This window comes from Pan troglodytes, chromosome 1 (assembly GCF_028858775.2).
Source record: "Pan troglodytes isolate AG18354 chromosome 1, NHGRI_mPanTro3-v2.0_pri, whole genome shotgun sequence".
Lineage (NCBI taxonomy): Eukaryota > Metazoa > Chordata > Mammalia > Primates > Hominidae > Pan > Pan troglodytes.
The window spans coordinates 132,905,508-132,920,116 of NC_072398.2; the positions used below are offsets into that span (position 1 = coordinate 132,905,508).

The 14,609-nt window shown below is 35.7% G+C and overlaps 1 long non-coding RNA gene across 1 annotated transcript in view; it reads right to left on the reverse strand.

The window, feature by feature from the left end:
* Positions 1-414: 414 nt before the first annotated feature.
* Positions 415-14,609, reverse strand: part of LOC129144104 (uncharacterized) — a 220,541-nt gene continuing 206,346 nt past the window's right edge. The window contains exon 3 of the long non-coding RNA XR_008548278.2: positions 415-3,440. This is a non-coding gene — a long non-coding RNA (uncharacterized LOC129144104). The remainder of the gene's footprint in view (positions 3,441-14,609) is intronic.

Genomic DNA, 14,609 nt, shown 5'->3' on the forward strand with positions numbered 1-14,609 from the left:
GATATCTAATCTGGGATTAATATCTTAATCTCTCTGCACTGCATTTTCCTCATCTGTATAATGAAGCAAATGGTAACACCTACCACATAAACTTTTATGAGGATTAAATTAGTATATGTGAAGTTCTTTAAATGGTGCCTAGATCTTTATAACACTTAATAAACTAATAAGATTCTTTCTACTACTTTTTTTTCTTAAACTTTTTATCTTAAGTTCAGGGGTACATGTACAGGACGTGCAGGTTTGTTACATAGGTAAAACGTGAGCCATGGTGGTTTGCTGCACAGATCATCCTATCACGTAGGTATCAACCCCAGCATCCATGACCTATTTTTCCTGATGCACTCCCTCCCCCTAATCCCACCACCAATGGCCCCCAGTGTGTGTCTTTCCCCCTGATTTATCCATGTGTTCTCATCATTCAGCTCCCACTTATAAGTGAGAACATGGAGTGTTTGGTTTTCTTTTGCGTTAGTTTGCTGAGGATAACAGCTTCCAGTTACATCCATGTCCCTGCATAGAACAAAATCTTGTTCCTTTTTATGGCTGCATAGTATTCTATGGTGTATGTGTACCACATTTTCTTTTTCCAGTCTACCATTGATGGGCTTTTAGGTTGATTCCCTGTCTTTGCTGCTGTAAAGAGTGCTGCAGTGAGCATGCCTGTGTATGCATCTTTATAACAGGATGATTTATATTCCTTTGGGTGTATACCCAGTAATGGGATTGCTGGGTCAAATGGTATTTCTGCCTCTAAGTCTTTGAGGAATTGCCACATTGTCTTCCACAATGGCTGAACTAATTTATACTCCCACTAACAGTGTAAAAGCATTTCTTTTTCTCCACAACATTGCCAGCATCTATTATTTTTGGACTTTTTAATAATCGCCATTCTCACTGGCATGAGATAGTATCTCATTGTGGTTCTGATTTGCATTTTTCTAATGATCAGTGATGTTGAGCTTTTTTTCGTGTTTGCTCCTCCATGTATGTCTTCTTTTGAGAAGTGTCTGTTCATATCCTTTGCCCACTTTTTAATGGGGTTGTTTGTGTTTTTCCTGTAGTTTGATTAAGTTCCTTGTAGACTCTGGATATTATACCTTTGTCAGATGGATAGACTGTAAAAATTTTCTCCAATTCTGTACTTTGTTCACTCTGATGATAGTTTCTTTTGCTCTGCAAAATTCGTTTATTTAATTAGATCCCATTTGTCAATTTTTGCTTTTGTTGCAATTGCTTTTTGCATTTTCATAACAAAATCTTTGCCTGAAAGGTATTGCCTAGATTTTCTTCTAGGGTTTTTATAGTTTTGGGTTTTAAATTTGTATTAGTCTGTTTCCATATTGCTATAAAGAATTGCTGAGACTGGGTATTTATTAATAGAAAGGAAAGAGGTTTAATTAACTCACAGTTCAGCATGGCTGGGACAGCCTCAGGAAACTTACAATCATGGCAGAAGGTAAAGGGGAAGCAAAGCAGTTTCCTCACAAGGTGGAAGGAAGGAGAAGTGTTAAGCAAAGGGAAAAGAGCCCCTTATAAAACCATCAGATCTCATGAGAACTCACTCATTATCATGAGAACAGCATGGGGGAAACCACCACCCTGATCCAGTTACCTCCACACTGTCCTGCCCTTGACATGTGGGGATTATGGAGATTACAATTCAAGGTGAGATTTGGGTGGGGATCCAGAGCCAAACCATATCAACATTTAAGGCTTCAATTCATCTTGAGTTAATTTCTGTATAAGGTGTAAGGAAGGGGTCCAATTTCAATTTTCTGTATATGGCTAACCAGTTCTCCCAGTATCATTTATTAAATAGGGAGTTCTTTTCCCATTGCTTGTTTTTGTCAGGTTTGTTGAAGATCAGATGGTTGTAGGTGTGCAGTCTTATTTCTGAGTTCTATTTTCTGTTCCTTTGGTCTATGTGCCTGTTTTTGTACCAATATCATGCTGTTTTGGTTACTATAACCTTGTAGTATAGTTCGAAGTTGGGTAGTATGATGCCTCCAGTTTTGTTCTTTTTGCTTAGGATTGTCTTGGCTATTTGGGCTCATTTTTGGTTCCATATGGCTTTTAAAGTGGTAGAAGACAAGAATACCCTCTTTTACCACTCTTATTCAATATAGTATTGGAAGTTCTGGCCAGGGCAATCAGACAAGATAAAGAAATAAAGAGTATCCAAATAGAAAGAGAGGAAGTCAAATTATCTTTGTTTGCAGATGGCGTGATCCTATACCTAAAAAAACCCATTTTCTCAGCCCAAAAGCTTCTTAAGCTGATAAGCAACTTCAGCAAAGCCTCAGGATACAAAATCAATGTGCAAAAATCTCTAGCATTCCTATACACCATCAATAGGCAAGCAGAGAGATGAATCATGAATGAACTCCCATTTACAATTGCTACCAAAAAAAAAAAAAGATACCTAGGAATACAGCTGAGAAGGAAAGTGAGGGACCTCTTCAAAGAGAACTACAAACTGATCCTCAAAGAAATCAGAGAGGACACAAACAAATGGAAAAACATTCCATGCTCATGGATAGGAAGAATCAATATTGTGAAAATGGCCATACTTTTCAAAGTAATCTATAGAGTCAATGCCAGTCCCATTAAACTACCATTAACGTTCTTCACAGAATTAGAAAAAAAAAATCCTTCCACTACTTTTATTAATAGGACACTCTGAAGTATCTCCTAGTGCTCTAAACTTTGCATAGTGTTGTAAAGGTTCAAGGGGCAGTGTAACCTGACTCAGATAAAGGAAGTGTGTTCACTTGGGGCAGACCACACTGCTACTTGCTAATTTTTCTCCCTAACTTATGTTTATTGAATAACATGTATCAAGCCCTATGCCATGAGCTTTCCCATATCTTATCTCCCTTACCCTTTACAACAATCCTCCAAGATGCTAATTATTTCCATTTTAGAGAAGACACAACTGACACACAGAGATTGTTTACATTTTCCTATGAAGAAGGTCTAATAAGGTGACTTTCTAGGATTCCAGGCTAAATTAGTCAGAGTTCAAGTCCAATGCCTTTTCCATTGCCCTGTGTTACCTCTTTAAACAGTATATCTGTAGTTATTTAAGCAATTATGCATGCATTATTTCATTTAACTTTCAGAATATTTCTATGATATTGAGCATCAGGATGGCTCATCTGCAGGTAACAGAAAACCTAGATGGCAGTAATTTAATCAGATAAGGGTTCATTCCTTGAACATAATAATGCATCTAGGTTTAGTTAATGACAGCTTGGTTGCTGGCCTTGCATGGAGGGTTCAATGATGCCATCAAGAACCCAGGCTTCTTCCATCTTTCCCCTTCATCATTTGATACATGTTGATTTTTCATTCTTCAGTTTGCCATCTTGTGTTTGAATAATATTTTTCACAGCTTTAGGCAAAACAAAGCCAGAAGCAGGTAGTTGGGACAAGTGCTGGAAAAGGAGTGAAACAAACAGAATTTACTTATTTATCAAAGAGAAAAACAATGTTTCTCAAAAACCTATCCCAAAAATCTTATCAAGGGGTATGTGAGTCACATGGCCATACCTAGCAACAAAGAGACTGGGAAGGTAATAAGTTGGCTTCTTACAGTCCCTCTGGTGGGAGGCAGAACAAGGACAAAGGAGGTTAGGTATAGCTCTTAGAGACAAGACAATGAATGGTCTCTTTCACTCCTAGGTATTACATAAAGTTTTTTAGATAACGTCACATGTCCAGATAGATTGTGACTTGTCCGTTGTCACAGGGGTAATATGCAGTATCCTAGGGACTTAAATCAAGGTTTTTTTTTCACCCTATCCTCTAAAATTTCCACTGTACCATGAAAGCCGTGTAACTGGGCCTTGTTTCTAAATTTTTCAGATGTACAGTAAGAAGAATGGTCCCTGGGGAAATTATTTATTTTGTTATAACTTTTTTTTTAAAAAGGGAGGAATATAATAAAAAGTATTAACTAATAATATTGTCCAAATTAAAAATTTTTTAAAAACAAAAACATGGAGAAATAAAATATGCTAACCACAAGAATTATAGATTTATTGCAATTTATTTTAATATTTTATATATATTGATGGAAAGAGAGAATCAAATAGGTTTATGAAATTTCTCCTTATATTTTAGAACTTAGATGCAAACATTACAAACCTGAAAGACAAATTCTTTTCCATTACTATATTCGAAAAATAATTTATCATTTGTAAGCGTATATAAAGGACATTGAAGAACATGACAAATAACAAATTCAACATTAATTGTACAAAATAAACTATAAATGGGAGGTGATGGTTAGACTGGCTAAACTAATATTTTTATGTTATCTTTATGTTCTCTATCTTGACATGAGTTTAGAACTTAGAATGATTAAAGGACTGGCTGAACATGTTTCTTATGCTATCTTCTACAGGCATCAGTTCTCTCAGCCAGGCTTTCTTTTTGCATAGACATTTTAACCTTAATCACAGAGGTAATACATGTCAAATGGGGACAAACACACACACACACACACACACACACACACACACACAGACAGATAAAGCAAAAAGTGAAATAAACCATCGCTAATCCTACTACCCAGAAAACTGTTTACACATTGTTGTGTGTTTTCAGCCAATAATTTTTCATGCATAAAATGTTTTTTCCAAAAATATAATGATACTGTATACAGTTTTTCTGTCTAATATTTAATTTATGGATGTATCAGAAGCACTATTCTTAATCAATGAATAGGGTTATACAACATAATTTTACATTTCAATTTCATATTGCACTGTAAACATATATCACAGTATTGTAATCAATTTTTTAATTTAGATATTTAGGTTTAAAATTTTCCATATTGTAAGTAATAAGGTCCTTACCATCATCATACCTATATCTTTGCACACATTTCTGATAAATTATAAAAAATTGAATTTCTGTGTTGAAGTGTTGGAGCATTTTTAAATCTTTTGTCACATACTGCCAAATTATCTCCAGAAATTTATTCTCTCACCATCTCAGCCAGACTTTTGACAGAAGCTGGCTAGCAGATAATTTGAATTATACTCTCTGATGAGTACCACCATGAAGCACTACCATGACATTTCAAACAACCTTCTCTATTTTCTAACCTCGAGTTTGGAGGTGAGATGGGACACCTGCCCTGGGAATCAGAAGACGTGGGTACTGGGTTGAGGTATTATTATCTGGTCTACCTGTTTAATTGGTCATTGTGTGATCAAATGACATAACATATGAAAAAAATTCTTTAGAAATGTCATTGCAAATGTAAGAAATTGTTAATTCAACAAGGGCATTCTATTAGGGATACCCTAGAAGGAAGAGAGATTTATCTTGACCATAAGTGAAAGAGGAGCAAGAGAATGTCCTTGGGGAATGCTCAGAGGGGCGGAATTGCATGTTCTCAGAATCTCTTGTGTCAAATTTTGCTTTGTCTTTTAGGAGATATTTAAAGAAATGTTAACACACACTCAGTCGTACAGGCTTCTGGCTGGGTGTCAGTCTGTTAGTGATTTTCCCATAAAGCCCAGAGGCAACTGGATATTAAAAGACAATACAAGAAAGGCAAGGAGTTGCTCTTTACGATTTTCTGATACATAGGGAAAAACTGAGCTTAGTGTTTATGAAACACTTCAAGTTTCCTGGCAATAAATGTTATGCTTTGTTTTATTTTAAAGTTCTTTTGTATAGTGAGTGCATTTAAAACATCACTGAAACTATTCAACTTATGTATTTGGTTTGACAGGATTATTATTCTTGCCAATTCTACATCCATTCGTATCAAGTGAAATCACTATTATCATTATTGTCTTTCTGGAAGCTTAGCTTTTTTCCCTGCCTATTTATAATATCAAATAGGATAATATGTTAGAATGATTTGTTCAATATAAATGATGGTAAATAGTCAAAATAGCAAAATATGTGACTACAACAATAAAGTGTGTTGAACTTTAAACAAGAAAGTCCCATGCCAATAATAATTCTTCACAGCCTTTAGTAAGTTGGTCCGAACATAAATATCATTTAATGTCATTTTTTGGTGTCTATCCATTTGGCAGAGAATGTCAGAGTGTATTCCATTTTTCTGACAAAATGTGACTCTTTGAATCAAAGAATTAATAGCATTGAGTTTAGGAAAGGAGGAGTTTATGCACTGATGCTTTTCCATGGAGTTTTTCTCTTCCTGTTAAATCAGCTGTTCACAAAAAAATGTATTGCCTGCACTTGTCACATCACATGATTCTATGCTCAGACAACCCCTGAAATTCACAGCATTTTTCCAGTGTCACATACTGCATGTCACGCTGGCTGCAACTTCGGTACTTTTTTCCTCCAATATTTTAATGGGCAAACTGGAGTAATATATTTCCCAATTTCAAACCCTTCAGCACTGACAGTCCAAAACTCCTGAGGATATGAACTAATGCAAAAGGTTCTGGCAGAGCTGAGCATCTTCAGCTCTGGTCTATCAGTGTCAAGTCCTCAAGCTCTTGAGAAATAATTTTACTTATTAAAACACATTTTCCCTCAAAAATACTGTAGGAAAGACAAAGCTCTCAGTGACCTCTCAGAAAATTGTTGAATTAAGGAGAGAAGTCTACATAACTCCTCCATTTTAAAGTCTAGTGAAAGTATAATTAATGTACCAAGAAAGAGCTCTGCTTTTGGTTCACAGATTTAAATTATTGAACTAAGCCTGCACCTTGGGACTATATTGCAAACACATTGCTTCCCAGTATTTTCTTTCTCTCAAAAATAGACAATGCCAACAGGTTGGCATACATTTTCAAGTTTTTAGTTAATGTCTGAGAATCCTTTAAGATTCTCTCTTCCCTCAGGAATTTCATAGCGCTTAAGTTGAAACTGTCCCATCAGTGTAGTCATGATGAACTCTTCAAATACCTGAAAACCCATTGTGCACAGAGCATTTTATTCATTCAATTTCATGGAACAGGTTAGCACCATGGTTACAGGTGTCTATTGAGTTAGTGTTCCTGTACAGGAAAAAACTACTTGCAGATTCATTAATTTAGGTTCCTTGGTGATTTTATATTATGTTTTACAGAAATATTATATACCTCCATGATGTCTTCATGAAAATATTCACTGCAGCAAAAGCCTTTTAAAAAATATAAGTCACATTACTTATTTCTCTGTGTATTTCCATCACAACATATTAGCCTTCCTTTTAAGGTAGCAATGATTATTAAAAGTTAGCACTATGCCAAGTGCAGGGTCAATAGCAGACAAAAATCATTTGATTTATCAGAATAAAGCAACCTCAGCTTAAAGAAAAGCTTCTGATTGAGAATCCTTGCAAAGATAACTCTGAGTTAAATATTTGATGAGTCATTTCTGCAAATATTAAGTCTTTATTTGACAACAACACCCTCTAGCCATCAAGTTACTTACAGTCCAATGGGAAAGAGTAAAGAAGTCCCTATGGAATGTCAAAAGAGGACTAAAGGAAAGCTCTGTAGAGCAGAGCACACAAATTTTAACTGTGCACACTGCTTGAAAAAGGATGAGGAATTCTTTGGTGAAATTGTCAAAGAGGCAGTTTATCATTGACATCATGTCATATGCCACTACCAATGGCCCTTCCTCCACTCAGACTGACATCAGACCTAGGCATGCAACTTTTCAAAAATACCTCATAATTCATTCTAATTTATTCTAAGGAAATTATCATAAAAACTCAGAGTTAATTATTTAAAAATTTCAATGCAATGCTGTTTACAGTATCAAAAAATATGGACTCAACTTAATTTTCAAACAGAGGAGATTGATTATAAAATAGTACCTTCAAGGAAAAGAATAACATGCTGTAGAAGACTATTAAGATATTCAAATATTTGAGAAAATATGAAAAAATAAACACATAAATGTATATTTAAGTTTAGAAGGATATACATCAAATATAATGTAAAATTACCAGGAATGATAGAATTTTGATTGATTTTCCTTTGTTTAGTAGTATTTTCCAAGTTATCTAGAATAAATTTGTCTTGCTTTGTAAAGGAAAAAAGACTTTTTTAAAAGAATTTACACAGTTTCCTTATTGATTTAACACTAGTTGCTAACTATCCAAGAAAAATATCAAGATCTTAGCAGCCAATTATAGTGTTGTTTGTATTACTTGCATTATTATTTTGACAGGGAATTTCTGGAGACACGATTACTTAATGTGGAGAAATAAATCCCTAATAAAGAAATTTCTGACTCTGTAAGCATCATTTAGGATCTTTGGAAGGAGCTTACAGGAACCTCTCCGAAGATCTGTCTTATAGCTTGATCCAAGTCATCTGTCTAATTCCCTGTGTAAACTTCATGAAGGAGGAAATTTGGGGAAAACTTTAGAACTAGGATGGGAACAAGAGTTGGCTAAACAAGAGCAGGTAGTACAGCTGGGGGCCTTTTTCAGATAGGAAATATTGCAGAATCAAATTAAAACTTTATTCTTTTAGCCCTAAAAGATCATCCCTGCCTTTTAATAAGTACAATGATCTAAATTTTTGTAGCTCTTCTATCCTTTAATTTATTCCCTATGTAACAAGTATAGCAGGATAGAAAAAAATATACGTTATTACTAGTTGCCTTCAACTCTATGCCTAGGGAAAGGATTGCCATGATTTAGGGGTGCTTGATAAGTTGCTGGTTTCTTGAAGCTTGGAAGAAAACAGCAGATAAGGAGAAATGGGGATTTGAGGCTTTCTAATTTCTCATGTGGTGGGGAGGTGTATGGGTTAGAAACAAATAATTCTCTGTCCTGCCAGATTTTAGAAAGGAAGTCATGTATCCAATTCAATCTAACAAGCACCCTACCAGCGTGGAGTACAGATTTGTAGCTACAAACCCTGCCCCCACGGAGTATTTAGTCATGACAATCTATATTGTAATTTGCAAGTTGTTCATCAAATCGCAGTAAATTACTGGAAACATTAAAACTTAATAATAAGTAATATTCTCCTGGAAAATTAGAAAGCTATGTCTAATTTTAAAAATCTGAAAAATCTTTCCACCTTTCTGGCATTCAGTAAAGCATACACCTGCCTCTGTAATTGCCATTTTGTTGAGGAGTAACAGAGCATGAAGCGTAATAACCACGGTATGTCTAAATAACAGCACCCTTAACTGTAGAAAAGCATTGACTTTGCCATGTGGTCCACCCTGCTGTAAATCAAACAGATTTTCTCCGTACTTTAGTATATTAGGGATATGTTACACAATTTTCGTCATTATTTTGCCACATATTTTTGTCATATCTGTTTTACTAGTTTTTTATTTAATATTTTATATATACATTTAAATGGAATCACCTTTTTACCTTAGTTCTATCCTGAGCAATAACCATGAAATCATGACTTTGATGTGCAAATTGCCTATTTCTAATGTAATTAAAATAAAAACTGTTCATCAATGTGTCATCTAAAAAGCCACATCACTCCACTTCAGTAGCAACACAGCCTAGACATTAAGATGGAGGAAGTCGGCCAGGCGCAGTGGCTCACGCCTGTAATCCCAGCACTTTGGGAGGCCGAGGCAGGCGGATCACCTAAGGTCAGGAGTTCAAGACCAGCCTCAACATGGAGAAACCCCATCTCTACTAAAAATACAAAATTAGCTGGCCGTGATGGTGGCCTGTAATCCCAGCTACTTGGGAGGCTGAGGCAGGAGAATCGCTTGAACCTGGGAGGCGGAGGTTGTGGTGAGCCGAGATCGCACCATTGCACTCCAGCCTGGGCAACAAGAGCGAAACTCCGTCTTAAAAAAAAAAAAAAAAAAAAAAAAGATGGAGGAAGTCAGACTGTTCGTGTCCAAATTCCAGCTTTATGATTCATAGTTATGTGACTTTGGATAAACTCTGTGAACCTCGTCTGTGTTTACCTTCTCGGTTTGTTGTAAGAAATAAATGATTTAATATATGAAAACTAATGGAACAAAATAAGCCTGTAATAAATGTTAGCTGGCATCAGCTAGCATTATACCACAAATTAGGAGTATTCCAGGGACTGGGAACAACTAATACCCTCCCTTGAGAGTATTTACAACAAATAAGGTCATGCCCAGAAAGGATCTGAGTTCTTTAACATATTCGATGAATGTGTTCAGAGCCTGTCATGCGAAAGACTCCAAGCCAGAAAGGAACACACTCCAGCATTGCTCCAGGAAGCTAGAGTGTGGTAGCAAGGTCACTGAGAGCACACAAACCTCTGTCTGACTGCATCTAATGAATGAGAGATGCTTTAGATGTCCGGGGGTTTGTGTCTTTGCAAGAGTTCACTAAATAAAAAGCTCCCTGTTCTCTTACAGATTCAAAATGGAGAAAACACAAAGTCCACGCCTTAACAAAATGACTTATGTGAACTCATAAGCTGACTTTAAGAATAGGAAAACCTGATATGCCAAACCTTGTGTTTATATCACCTTTCTTCATTTCTCCATTCACAGTTGCAGCCGATAGTGTAAATGTAGCATATTCCCACCTAAGGCCAAACTCTAAATGCACTGAGTCACTTATACTCTAAAGTATAATTTTCTGACTTTGAACATCAGGGTCTAGACACAATATAATGTAATCTCAAATCTCATTTGTATTTCAAAGTAATTGTATGGACAATGTGTATGACTGTATGTATGTTCAAGCCTTCTGAAAACGAGGCTAACTAGTGAGGTGAAGTCTTAGGTGGAAAATTTTATTTCCAGTATATCATTACTATTTGTTAAATCATTCCTGATTTTGGATAATCATAGGGGAAAACACACATACACACACAAACACTAAGCCACAGTACTCAAGCAAACTTGAAGAAGGGCAGGGAGCAGCCAGCCTCTCATTATACAGCTGTTTCCCAATAGGTTCTTCAGGCACATGGAGGGTCTGACTGAATTTGAATGTGCTGTGCACCATGTTTTTTCTGTGCTAAGTCAGTTCGCCTACTCTATAATCTCGAGTAGTGATCTGTTTTAAAAACAGTGTTCCATATAGCAGAATTAAGCATACATCTTGACGGTTTGCGGGTACAAAAATATCAAGTTTTCCTTATCTGGGGGGCTGAAATGCAGTGTAGTAATTCAGTACCAATTGACCATATACATGCACACACACAAGTATTATATACAATATTAAATATAATTTGAACGTCCTAACAGGGTGTAAAAGGCTCTGGAAGCTATGGGGTGTTCCAATGCCTCCAGCTTCATATTGTGCCCCTTTTCTCTTTACTCTTTGCCTTCTGATATTCAGGAATTGCTTCAAAAATGAGCCTATATCTCTCTGGCATTTCAGGCACTTTCACACATGCTGTTCCATCTGTCTGGAAGGCATTCTATTCTCTATGTGGCTACTTCCAACTGACTGTTGCTCAGAATCTAGCTTAAATATCAGTTCATTCATGTATACATTCACTCATTCATTTATTCCTCCATTTATGTATGCCATTTGCATTTATTGAACTCGTGATAAATTCACGCACTGTGTTAAACCTTGAGTATGTGAACAAAAGAAATGCAGCTCTCACTTCCTTGGAGCTTAAAACAACAGAAAATACAAACAATGAATAATTACATAAATTCACATGTAACACATGTATGATAATGGGTTTGAAGGGACACAATGGAATGCTATGAGAGAAAAAAATAAAGATCTAATTTAGATGAGCCTGAGATGAGGTGGGAGAGGAGGCTAAGGAGGTCTCTAAAATGTAGCTGTTAGAGTGAGATCTGAAAATTAGACTAGAGAAATGATAGTGGGAACAGTGTTCTAGGTATAGGAAACAGCACAAAGACTCCATCTTCCTTCTAAATTCACTCTCATATTTTATGTTCTTATAGCATTTTATTCTCCTTTGTAATATTAGTCACAGTAATCATTAAATAGTTATTTGGAAAACACTTGCCTCTCCCACTAGACTGTTACTCTCATAAGGCCAGTAGTAATAGTATATGCCTTTCTCTGCCCTTTCCTAAGCACCAAGCACAGTGAGAGTCTAACCCATGGTGGATGCTTACAAAGGTCTGCTGATGAAATACAGACAGTATTAATGGACTGGGAGGTCAGCAAGGGAAGCACTGCATTACAACTTTTAATCAATACTAAAGCTCTGCTTAAATATGTGCAATGAAATTAGGTGCACTTTGCCCATTTAAAAAATTTAAACTTAAGTATGCATGTTAGAGGACATGGTGGGCATAATACTGAAAGGAAAAGATCAAAAGGTAGAAATATTTATTCATTCGAAATTGACATATCACTTAGTTAACAAAACCTGCCATTTGTGTTGCTATCACTACGTAGCACAATATCCTTTGGGCACGTAGTAGGCACTCAAATATGTGTGCAATTAATGACAATGAGTTAACTAATGGAAGAAATATTTATAGGTATGTTCACTTATACCAGTTTATTTATTCAACAATATTTATTGTGTGCCTATACCTGGAGTTTTGCTGGGTGCTGAAAATACACAGATAGGTCTCAAAGAGCTCAGAACTCAAAAGAAAAAGAAAAATCAAGGTTCACAATTGTAGTGAGGTAAGTGATGAATAAGGCATAATATAACTTCCTATGTGAGTTGGAGATGGGGAGAAAAGCAGGGCATTAGCTAAGTCTAGAGTGGATAGCAACTTTTTTTTCTTTTTGAGACTTAGTTTCATTCTTGCTGCCCAGGCTGGAGTGCAATGACACTATCTCAGCTCACTGCAACCTCTGCCTCCTGGGTTCAAGGGATTCTCCTGCCTCAGCCTCCCAAGTAGCTAGGACTACAGGTATGTGCCACCATGCCCAGCTAATTTTGTATTTTTTAGTAGAGACGGGGTTTCACCATGTTGGTCAGGCTGGTCTCGAATTCCAGACCTCAGGTGATCCGCCTGCCTCAGCCTCCCAAAGTGTAGGATTACAGGCGTGAGCCACCGCGCCCAGCCAGATGACAAGTTTTTCAAGACATGATGACAGTTGCTATGCTGCTTAGGACCAATAGGGGTTACCCAGATACAAGCAAGGGAAGAACATGCATCCCAGCTATTTACCATTTTAGCTGTTGATAGTGAAGACTAAATAACTTGGCCATTCAGCCTTCCCAGCCATATGGAATTGTCTAACAAAAATGATATATGTCAATAAATTCTTCAGGCAAAGTTATTTTATATGTTATAGATTGCTAAATTATCTGCATTAAAACTGAACACAAGAAGCTTAACTCGATTGAGGATAGAAATGTATTCCTTCAAATAAGGTAATTTTTGTTTTTGTTTACAGCCTCAATGATCTGTGCATTCTTTTAGACCTGAATGGATTTAGGGAGGAGTTTTGTTCACAGAAGAGAATTTCTAAAACAACAACAGTAGCTTGAAATTTACTCATGATCTTAAAATTGTGGTGAATGTGGCAGAAATGATTCACTGTGACTGAGACCTGTTTGTTGTGAATTGCTAATTAGTACAATTATTAACATTCAGAGAATTGCAAAGCAGGAAATTTTTAGCCTTGACTGCTTATTATTCACATGACAGTACTAAATTAAAATAAAATAACGCAGTCACAGAATAAGCAACAAAGTGTTCTTAAAAATATATCAAGAGCAATCTATTTGAGAACTATAGAAATTGTTCAGCAATGCAGATTGCCATTTTATTTTATTTCTATAAAATATTTTTTAGAAGTCTCAGAGAAAGTACTTTGTAAAGAGGAACATCTACAGAGGACTATATTCAGTTTTTTCCAGATCATAGCGCAAGAACATATCTTCAATATATGATCTTTCTACCAGCCCCCAAAAATCATTTATAAAATGTAATGTTGAATCTCCTTTATCGCTCACACAGAAGCTGAAAATTGTGTTGTAAAGAAATCAATACATATTCTAAGCAGAAGAAAATTCATGGAAATATCCAGGGAACGTTGGAGAGTGTAAAGAATTTTTACCTATGCTTATTGAAAAAAAATGAAATAAGGAAAAAGCATATTCATACAAAAAATACCTTCAGACAAATACTTTGAAATTGCTTTCTATCTGAAATTCAGTTCAAAATTACTGACTAAAATTAGTATTTATCCTTGAGCTGGGAGTTGAACCAAACCCTAAACAGAAGTCTGGTTTAGATTAGTTTCAATTTAAATGAAAAAGTAAACTCTAATCAGTATTTTTCAATTTTGTTGAAACTCTTTTGAACTAAACACAAGAAAAAAATTACTTAGGTTTGAAAAGCAGCAGTTAATGAGGTTGACACCATCCACATCATATCTATGTCCTAAGCTATGAAAATAGATATGAGATTCCTTAAAATTGTGGCCCTCACTACATAAAAGATAGTGAGACATATGTAAATGAGCTGACACAACTCCCTACAAAGCCTGTGACCCCACAGGTACGTATGTAGTATGAATTTTAATATCTAAGTATTTATATAGGACACATTAATAACAAAATACCTTTTGGAAACACTGAACAAGCCTCCATCTTACATACATATAGGTAAAAATAGCATATATAAGCATGCTAATTATACATTTTAAAGTTCATAAAACATTGTTTCATTTATTCATTCTTGCTTATTCAACATTGAGTACCTCTCCTATGTACTACACTATGCTTCGTGTTAGC